Here is an 11,184-nt window from a genome sequence, read left to right on the forward strand (position 1 = left end):
CACCTGCTGCTTTGCTGAATGCAAATTCTCCCATCTCACCCAGACCTACTGAGTCAGAATTGCTGAGGTTGAGAGCCAGCAGTATCTGTGATTACAAGCCCTCCAGGTAATTCTGATGCATGTTCAAGTCTGAGAACTATTGCTCTACATGACTTCTGTGGCTGAATTCTTGCTCTTACATAGTTTCAATGCACAGAGATTGCCTTTGACTCCAGGGAGCCCTATGCCAGGGAATATTTTTCCAAAGCGTCCTGAATAGCCCCTTTTATGAACCTGGGAGGTGGCCTGATGCAGCAGATAAGGGTGCCCTGAAGCCAGATGGTCCCTGTTCAGATCCCAGCTGCCATGCACAAGTCTCATCTTATTGGCCGTGCTCTCTGGCTCTTTGAGGCCGGCTGCCTTATCTCTGAAGTGACAATGATAACAATGGCAACAACCAAATAGGGTAGCTGAAGATGACACCTTGGGAGCCAACCACATAGTAAACACGCAAGCCATCCTAGGTACCAATGACCTTTTTTTTTTTTTTTTGAGATGCTCTTGTCACCCAGGCTGGAGTGCAATGGTGCTATCTCAGCTCACTGCAACCTCCACCTCCCGGGTTCAAGTGATTCTCCTGCCTCAGCCTCCCAAGTAGCTGGGATTACAGGCATAAGCCATCATGCCAAGCTAATTTTTGTATTTTTAGTAGAGACATGGTTTTGCCATGTTAGCCAGGGTGGTCTCAAACTCCTGACCTCAGGTGATCCACCTGCCTCAGCCTCCCAAAGTGTTGGGATTGCAGGCGTGAGCCACCATTCCTGGCCCTCCAATACCGTTTTTTAAATGGAGTCATCACGACTTTGAAGTCATGGCACGAGATTCATGCTAATCCTCGGAACTAAAGTGGCAGTAACCACTCCTCTCACATGGGCCAGCTTCCCTGACAGGACTGGTGGAGGGCACCATGACATACCCCGTTTCCCACCCAACATGACCTCCAGTGTTCCCTCATGGCAGAAGTGTGGCTTCTCCCTTTTCTGACAGTCCTGGACAACCAAACAAGGCCTTCTCTGTCTGCTGCCAAGGAGACAGTGGCTTAGTGACCCTATGTTTATTGGAGCTCGCTTTTTCCCTGTAGCAAGACCAGGATGAGTGGTAAAGCATCAGAGTGGCTTTTCTTTTTCCTTCTCTACTGAGAAAGTCTTTGGCTGCAGATTCATATACTAAAGAATAACTAACACTTGCAGGACTCTAGCCTTAAACAGACAGTCTGTCCATGAATCTATGCTGTGAGCTCCAAGTGTGTTCACAGACTGGTACCAGTGCACAGACAGTTATTGTCCATGCTCAATGGGATAGCTGCAGAAATGGGGAGTAAGCATTTAGAAACCTTTACAGCATTGGGGTGTTGCCACACACAAATGCACCATGAACGAGGTTGTATTTTGTAAATCTTTGAGTTACTCATTTTTCTTTGTACTTTATACAAGTGTCCATCTAAGATGAACTAGGGGGAAGAAAATTGTTTCCTATCACACACAAGCATTACCCATGTAGGGCTTTGAGAATCTCAGAGATCAAGAACAGTTGGGATTTTGTGGACTGACTTCCAGAAGAAGAAAACCTTGAATCATTGAAGACGTTCTCTGCCTCTTTCTTTCCCCTTTTCTTCCTCCTCCCACCTTGGTACCACAAATTTTATATCAGAATGATTCAAGATGGAAAACACAGTGATGCTAAGATCCTCTTGTGAGATTTTCTTAAGCACTGGGTGACCCAGAAGGAACTTTCCAGAACACCCTTAACACTTGACTGCAGGAGTCAGGCCTGAGAAGGGAGGACAGGCAGGGCGGTGGCGGGGACAGAAGATGCAGTCTGTAACGATGCTACAAAAATGAGGCCAAGGAGGAGAAGGCAGGAAGAGAAAGACCCCAAAGGAGAAATCCCACTTGCTTCCTCCTCCCTCCGCCATCCCCAGTCTCTCCCACGCCCTCAGGGAAGAGGAAGCTGTCACGTGGCAGAGGACCAGGTCAGTGTCTCCCATAGCTTTCCACTGAGCCTCCCTCAGGCCACTGCAATGGAAAAACCGCTCTGTGTCTCCCATAGCTTTCCACTGAGCCTCCCTCAGGCCACTGCAATGGAAGAACCGTTCTGTGGGCTTCCTGTGCTGTTTCCACATGGCTCACTTCTGAAATCTTCCAGCTCAGTGCGCAGTGGACCTGGAGATGTGCCACATGTCTTTCAAGTCCCAGGCACCCGCCCTCCACCCACAGTATGCTTGGGGCGTCGACTAATTAATTCACTGAGATATGAGTGCTGTGACATGTTGTGCAGCCATGTCAGAGCCAGGAGTTCCACAGGGGAAAAGGCAAAGTCCACGCTCTCCTGGAGTCATGATGAACAAGCCAGAAATGAGCAGATCAGTCTAGAGAGTGGCAAGAAGCAAGAAAATAAGATAGAGCGAAGACACAGGGCCAGAAGGAGAAGTCTGGTGGCATCTGACCTGCCATTTGCCATTGAGTTTCATGGCTCTCCAGGTGGATTCAGAATATGTGTTGCAGGTAGGGAGGAGTGATAAGAACTGGAAAGTATTTTCTCCAGAGAATCATACATGATTTCCTTACATAATGGGAGGTGTGGTCATGTCTGTGCTGGGGACTCAGGTCACTGGGTCCACTAGGGAACAGGTGTCCCAGAGAGAAACCTTGGTGGATGCCAAAAGGCAGGCCCTGCAGTGGCCTGGGGGTCCCAAGGCCTTATCTGTGGGTGGGCACCAACACACATTAATCCAAATGCCAGTGGCTTTTGCTTAACCACCTGCAATGGTATCTTCAGGGGAGAACCATATCTCTGGCTCAAACCTCTTGGTGATGCCTGCTGCCTGCAAGAGGATATTTCTTCACTGCCACCTGGACAGTGATCAAGATTGAGGTCTGCTAGTGGTCTTGAGATGTCTGTAGCCTTCAGGGTGTCAGAATACATCAGGTGGTGTCTATCCAGCTGTAGCCATGCCGTAAAGTGTGCAACAGAAATGGAACAAATGTCCCTGCCCCCTTCCACACCTCACCTGTCACTGGGCCCCAAAGCAGCACAGCTTGTACCCACAAGCTGTCAGAGTACTTTGGAGAACTGTTCCTTAACCTCTGTCCATGCAGTGTCTCCTCACTGGGCTTGGGCTCATATCTGGGTGACCAGGCAGGGTCAGGCAGCAGGCATAGTCCAGCCTCACAGGCAGCACCCTGCAAATAAGCTCATGCAAATAGACACCTGCAGGCTGACAGGTTCCTGGCTTATCAGGCACACCCACCCCTTTGGGCCTCACCTGGCTCTGGCTACATTACAGGAGATTCTGCCATTTTTACAGGAGGACTTTACAAATCAGCCTGCATTAGTTTCCTGCAGCTGCTGTAACAAATCACAAACTTGATGGCTTAAAATAATACCAGTTTATTCTCTTACAGTTCTGGAGGTCAGAAGTCTGAAATCAGTTTCACTTGGCTAAAGTCAAGGTCAGCAGGGCTGGTTCCTTCGAAGACTCCAGGGAAAAGTCTGTTCCTCTAGGGCCTGCATGCATCCCCCAGCTTGTGACCACATCACTCCCGTCTCTGCTTCGGTCGTCTCATTGCCTTCTGCCTCTGTGAGGGCGTGCCTTCCTCTTATAAAGACCCCTTCAGTATACTGGGCCCACCTGGATAATCTAGGATAATTTTCCCATCTTAAAATCCTTAACTTCATCACATTTGCAGCGCTCCATTTGTCACATAAGCTAACTTTCACAGGTTCTGGGGATTGGGGCATGGATGTCTTTGGGGCCATTATTCTGCCTATCACATGTCCCCATTCTGCCCCTCATTTAGTATTCACAATGGTTCTGTGAGGATGAGAAATTGAGGCTCAGAAAAAATAGACAATTTGCCAAAAGTCACCCAGCCAGAGAGTGGTAGGGAAGGAGGGGGTGGAATCTAGATCTATAGGGTCTTAACTAAGTTAAACAGATTGTATAACAGAGTAAGAGAGGGTAAGGCAGCCACCGTGTGAAAAGGGCCTGCCGCTTTTCCCTCCACAATTTCTGTGTCTCCAACATGCCCAAGCAGGCCGTTGTTCCTACTTCTTTCTTTCAAGGGTTAAGAGTTGAGTGTTTGTCTGAGCACAATGGGAACACCTGCAGACTGTCCTAGTTCAAGGAGTGACCCACATTGGAAGAAAAGAGCTAAGCAGGCCACAGCTGGGTCCAATTTTCCCTCCCTATCCCTGGCCTCTATGGCAGTCCAAGGGTTGCTTGCACAGCACACACTTATGTGGTTTCGTCAATGATTTTCTCAATTAACCCATGAGTTAATATACTTCCTGTTACTTACAGAGATGCCCCACATCCCAGGGACCGTCAGTCGTGACCCAACAGCCAGGAAAAGAAATAGGAACCTATCTCCCTGGCACTGAACCAGCAAAACAAGAGTCTTAGTACAATATTCACTTGTTATTATAATAGCAAACCATTGATTCAATATTTAGTTGGTGTTGGAGGAGGACAACAAGCATTATTCATTTCGTGGGTATCTCAAAGGTACATACACGAACAGTTGCACCTGCTTGGAATAAAACGTGCTCAGGCCACAGTAAGACATTGAGTGACTCATGTCTCTTCTTGGGGGAGCCAAGCAATTGGCTATGCTGTGCAGTGATGCATAGATTAAAGAGAAGTTAATCACTGTGTTCAAGACTCACTGAACCCTTTCTGGTGGCTCAGGGCAGACAAATGACAACCCCCCTGCTCCCGGCTGCAGTTCCATCTGTCTCTCAGAAGCCTGGCTTCCTGCTTACAATTCACGATGCTGCACCCAAAGTTTCTTTCTCCTTAAAGGAGTCCAGGAGCACATGATGCCCCTTTGGTTGGGTGAGAAATAAGTCCTGAGAAGGTGTCTCTGAGTGACCAAGAAACCAGGAAATTCTGCTAAATGAAATAAAGGTTGAAGCTTCCTTTGCCTTAACTCACATCAGCTCTGTGCATGGATTGACCAGCCTCTCAAATGTGTCAGTCAAGCACCCTTTACCACCTGCAACAGGGACAGAAAGCAGCAGCAAGGTTCCTCAGTGTTGGGAGGAAGATGAATTATTACACCCACATTAGAGAACAATTTTATACTATCAAATCAAAGCTGCATATGCTTTTGGATCCATTAATTTCATTAAAATATATTTAGAATATGCATATTTTAATAGATCATATTTGCATTCTTAAAAAGAATTGTCTTCGTTTTCCAGTTAACAGTATATTCTGGAAATCTTGCCACTAAGTTGCTTCAACAAAAACTTTTTAATGATTGTCTAGTGTACAGATCTACCCTATTCTGTTTAATTCCTGCTGCTGGGCAACTAAAATCACGCCGATGCTTTGTATTACAAACAATGCTATAAGGAATGCCTCTGTACCTAAATCATGGGCTATTTTCTGGATTTTTATTTTATAAGTATAAATTACTAAAGTGGATTTGCTTAATTCAAAGGGTATGTATTGCAGTTAGCTCTTGCAGGGTAATAAAGCACCCCCAAACTTAGTGATTTAAAACAACAATTAACTACTTCTTATGATTCTGAGGGTTGGCTGAAGAAATCCTTTGCAGAGTTTCTTCTGGAGTCACTCATGAGGCTGCATTCCACAGCAGAGTCGACTGGGCTGGAAGGTTTCAGATGGCCTTACTCACATGTGTGGCAATTGGGGCTGGTGGTCGGGTTGAGGTTCTCCTGCACACGGCCACGTACCCTCCAGCAGGTTAGCAGCGACCTGCACTACACGGTCCCAGGTCTCCAAGCGGCCAGAGCAGAAGCTACAAGGCACATTGAGCGCCAAACTACTGAATGCTACCATGTTACTTCTGCCACACTCTATTGGCCAAAGCAAGCCCCAGGGCCAACCCAGACTCAAAAGGACGTAGAAATGACTCCATCTGTTGATGGGTGGCACCACAAAGCCAAGGGGTGTGGACACAGGGAGGTGCGATTCACCGGGACCATCATTATCATGATCCACCAGAGTAATTAACATCCTAAGCTCTTTTCTAATATGCTGCCACACTGACCTCAGAAAGGCAGTGCCAACTTATACTGCCAGCAGCCAGTGTGCTTTGGGAATGTGTTTCTTTAAACAAACTGGTACAACCACTTTGTGATATGTGATAGCAGAGGAGCTTTCTGCCCCAAGGGGCCACAGGCACCCCCCTCAATGGTAACTCAGGACCAGGGCAAGTTAAGGAATCATGCAGGGAAGTTAAGGGATTCTCCCTCCCCTCTCTGGGATGGGGCAGGGGCTGAGCTCTACGTCTCCCCCAGCCTGTCCTCCCTGTGGAGTCCTGGTAAGGGAAAAGGAGTCAGGCTGTGGGAGCAGGGGAAAGCTCCCACCAGGGGACGTGGGGCATCTCCGTAAGCTGCAAATCTGCCTTTCTTCATGGCCCAGAACAGGTACCTATTGTGCACCCAACTTATCACCAGACACCTGCAAGTTGGCTCCCTGCAACCTTGCATTATCAGTATTGCACAAAGCCCTCTTCGGCACACAGCATAAGCATTATTCTATAAAATCTCCAGCCAGCCTTTGTTTCCTTGCAGTCAGCTCCTCTTCTGCTGGCCTGCCCATTGCCTTCTCACAACATAGTTTCATACTTTCTCTAGTAAATTTGCCTTTCATTCTCTACAACTGTCTTGGTAAATTCTTTTACCCCTGCACCACTGGCCCAGATAGTCATTGCTCACCCACAACACATCTCACACCATGTTGACACCTGGCATTTTTGCCCAAGCTCCCCTCACCTCTGCTTGCAAACAGCATCTAGAATAACTTTTTCAAAACCCAGGTTTCATCAGGGTAGCCCCAGACTTGAAACTCTTGAATACTAGGTGCTCTTGAGAAGGACACCAAAACCCAGGGATGTCCCGGCTGCCCACATCTCCAGCCTCTGCTGCTGGCTCTGCTGGTTCTGACCACTGGGGCCTTCTGTGTTTTTTTAAAGGCACGAGGCTCACTTGCACACGCTGTCTGGGCTTAAATCTTCTCCCGAGCCCCTAATTCCTCTTCTTTTTTTTTCCAAATAAACCCCAGTTTTATTGAGATAGAATTAATGTATCACACAATTCGTCCACTTAAGTGTACAGTTTAGTGGTTTTCAGCATATTCACAGAGTTGTCCAATCATCACCATCTTTCAATTTTAAAACATTCTCATCACCTGAAATGGAAACCCTGTGCCCTTTAGTGACCATCCTCTTATCTTCCAGCCCTGAGCAACCACGAATCTACTTTCTGTCTGTAGACGTTCCTTCTCTGGACATTTCGTATGAATGGAGTTACATAACCGTGTTTTTTTGTGACTGCCTTCTTTCACTTAGCATGATCTTTTTAGGGTTTATCCACGTAGCACGTGCCAGTCCTACATTCCTTTTTAGGGCTGAGTAATATTCTATTGCATGGATAAACCACATTTTGTTTATCCATGCATCCACTGATGGACATTTAGGTTGTTTCCACTTCTCTTTTTTTTTCTTTTTCTTTTACTTTTTTTTAATTTAAAAAAATTCATTAAAAACATGGTACATTTCACAAATTTGTATGTCATCCTTGTGCAGGTGTGATGCTAATCTCTGTATCATTCCAATTTTAGTATATCTGCTACCAAAGTGAGAACTTTTTTTTTTCTTTTTTTGTAAAGGGCGGTCTCATTCTGTCACCCAGACTTGAGTCCAGTAGTGCGATCACGGGTCACTGCAGACTCCACTTCCTGGGCTCAAGTGATCCTCCCACCTCAGGCTCCCAAGCAGCTGGGACTATAGGCATGCACCAACCTCCTTTCTACAGGCACCTCACCCTTTTTGCAGGTGCACGCCATTTCTCCTGGCTAATTTCCACTGTTTTGCCCATTGTGAATAACCCTGCTATGAACATTCATGTTCACGTTTCTGGGTGGGCATACGTTTTCATTTTCTCGGGGGTATGTAACTAGAGGTGAGAATTGCTGGGTCACATGGTACTGTACGTTAGTTGTTTGAGGAGCCACCAGTTTTCCACAGCAACTGCACCATTTCACCCTCTCACTAGCAGCATGTGAGCAGTCGTTTCTCTACATCCTCACCTAAACCTGTTTCAATTCCCACTCCTACTTCAGCTCTCCGTGTAAGCATTGCTTCCCCTGGGAGGGCTCTCCTTGGGCCTTGACCCCCACACCAGGATCCAGGTCAGCTTTCTTTGCTTTATGCTCTCTGGAAACTGTGCTCTTCAGGGCACCCAGGCATTCTTTAGTGCATATTCCACTAATAACTGTCTTTCCCCACACACTGTAGGCTCCAAGATGGCAGAGACTGTGTGTTTTGTTCGCCTTCGCAGCCTCACCCAAAGCCTGGCCTGCAGCAGCTCGCTGTAAATCTATGGCGTGAGTAAAGTCAAGGAACAAAAGCACAAAGGTCACATGACTCATTCAAAGTCACAAAGCTCAAAGTCATGAGGGGCAGCCATAGGAGCCCTTTGTCCCACATCTGCCATGCCCACAGGGCAGCCACTAGCCATTGAGTCCACTGAGCACTTGAAGGGTGGCTTGGCCGACTCTGGGCACACGGCCTGTGAGTTAACGCTCCTCTGCAAGGAGGAGTTAAGAAACAACAAAAAGAAACATGACTAGAGTGACTAAGAGTGAAATATCAAATTTTATTTCATTTTAATTTATTTAAATTTAAGTGGTTAGCGCAAGTAGAAGGAGCAAGATAAGAATAATATCAATACAGAGCTGAGCTCCACTTCCCCAGCATGGGAACTTTCCTTTTCTGCAGCAAGGCTTTCTCCAGAAAGAAGTCTGAGGTGGCCTCAGGCTGAGCCTCAGGCATGGGCACGGCCTGCCACTGAGGCTCCACTCGTGGGGGGCCTGGGAAGAGACTGAGAGGTTCAGAACCCTAGAGAGTCTGCAAAGCCAGGAAGCATCCAGTTCTGGTTTCATGTTGGGTGCTGTTGTTACCTTGCTTCTTCTACTTAAGCTTATGGCAATTTAAATTTAAATGAATTAAAATGAAATAAAATTGAAAACTCAATTTCTCAGTTTGCTCCAGCCACATTTGAAGTGCTCAAAGGCCACGCATGGCTAATGGCTACCACATCAGACACCACATCGGATGCCACATCGAATACCACATCGGATGCCACATCAGATGCCACATCGGTTGCCACATCGGATGCCACATCGGATGCCACATCGGTTGCCACATCGGTTGCCACATCGGATGCCACATCGGATGCCACATCGGATGCCACATCGGATGCTACATTGGATGGAGCGGATATGGGACATTTCCATCATTGTGGAAAGTTCTGTTGGCTGGTGCTGCCCTCAGGGTCTGTCTCACGGAGGTTTCTTCTGTGTCTCTCTCCTCCACGAGAACCTCTTTCCCCAGCTCTCAAGGCCTCAGGGCCCAGAGGCCCAATCCCCCACATCCTACACCTACCCCCATGTTCAAGCAGGGCCTGGGACTTCTGGTATCCAGGTCATCCCTGGGAAGCTCACTCTTCTCCCCAACAGCTTGGCCAACCCCAATCAGTAGCCTAGGCTTACAAGAGCAAGAACAAACTCTCTCTTCCCCGGAATTACAAGACATACTAGTCTCCAGGATGCAAAACCCTCTAAAGAGGGCAAGGAAAAAACCCTCTCTTACTCTTTCCAATTCATTCCCATTTTGATGAGCCCATGGGAAAATAAGACAGTTCCTTTCTCCAAATCCTCCTTCTTCTGGTTCACAGGCTCAACCACTCACATCTGTTTTTCCATATTCACAGAATTTGAGAATCTGCTGATTGCAGCCGGAAAAGACTGCAGAGAGCACCTGAGTCAACCTTTTCATTTTGCATAAAGGGAAGTAGGCCCAGAGAAAGAAAAGGGACTGGCCCAAGATCGCACAGCAACCATTTTGGCCTTCAACAAGTACTACCTGACTCCAAGCAATAAGGGTGAAACAATAAGGAACAAATTGCACAAAGCACATATTATGTGGTAGGTGCTTTACAAATCACATCAACTTATTTAATTCTTACCATGAGTTTGATTGCCTATCTCAGATCAGTCTCTGAGGCTCAGAGAGGTTAGATGGCTTGCCTAAGACCACACAGCTGGTAAGGGGCAGGGCTGAGACTCAAACACAGGTCAGTTGTACTCTAGAACCCGAAAGACTCCGTGCGTGTGCACCAAATTAGTCCAGGGCCCCCTTTGAAGGGGAGGGGCCAGGAGGTGAGCCAGAAAGGTGGGCATCGGGAGAGGTGAACGAGACATTTCAGACATGGTACATAAGATGTTTCGTTAACCACTGCTCATGGCCACTGCTTTGGGCATTGGGACTTTGGGCTTTAAAATTCAAATTCTCCCTTGAATCTCTACAAATTTCTCCCTTGTAAGAAAAGCTTGTAAAATTATCTTAGGAATTTTTGTCTCAAAACTAACACTTCTCAAGTTCAGAGATTTTATGATGTGCATACTGTGGATGTTTGGATAAACAGAGCCTCTCCCAAGATGTACAACTCACTTTCAACCACAAAGCAAGGGGACTCCCTGCTGTAAAATGAGTTTTTAGGTTGCAAATTTTTGCCACTAAAATTTTTGAGGTGGACCATGCCCCCTAGTGGAAAGGGGTGAACTGTGACTGTGAATTATGGCTCACCCACAGGAGGGGCCTCATTACTAAGTTCTGTTTATTTCATATTCTAGGAAATTTGTTTTGCTTTGTTTCGAATCAGCCAGTGTGGTGAAGTCGATTCACAGGTTTTTTGTTATTGTTTGGACTTTGTTTTGGCACTGGGTAAGGAAGACAATTGGGTGTGTGGAGCACAGTAAGAAACCCTGCTGTGGAATTGACACACAGATCAGTTTCTGGGTGTGATCCACAGACACCCTGCATCAGCATCCCCCAGGAGGCCTGTTATAGTGCAGATTTCTGAGTGTCTCTCAGACTTCAAAATCAGCCTATCTCGGCCAGGGCCCAGGATCTGCACGTGCACAAGGTCCCAGGTAATTCAGATGCATATTCAGTCCTAGAGCCATGGGGCTGGAACACCATCTGTGTACTGTTTCCCTCCATCCGCACCTGCAAGGACACCCCCCCCACCATCCTTCCAGGCCTAGGTATGTGCCACTCTCCCACACTCGCCCCTGCTCAAGGCCCCATCATAATCAAATGAGATATC

At 47.1% G+C, this 11,184-nt stretch overlaps 1 pseudogene; it reads right to left on the minus strand.

Moving 5' to 3' along the window:
• Positions 1 to 7,553: 7,553 nt before the first annotated feature.
• On the minus strand, positions 7,554 to 7,653 carry LOC117069892 (annotated as a pseudogene).
• Positions 7,654 to 11,184: the final 3,531 nt, after the last annotated feature.

Source organism: Trachypithecus francoisi, unplaced genomic scaffold (genome assembly GCF_009764315.1).
Source record: "Trachypithecus francoisi isolate TF-2019V2 unplaced genomic scaffold, Tfra_2.0 Contig01579, whole genome shotgun sequence".
NCBI classification, from domain to species: Eukaryota; Metazoa; Chordata; class Mammalia; order Primates; family Cercopithecidae; genus Trachypithecus; species Trachypithecus francoisi.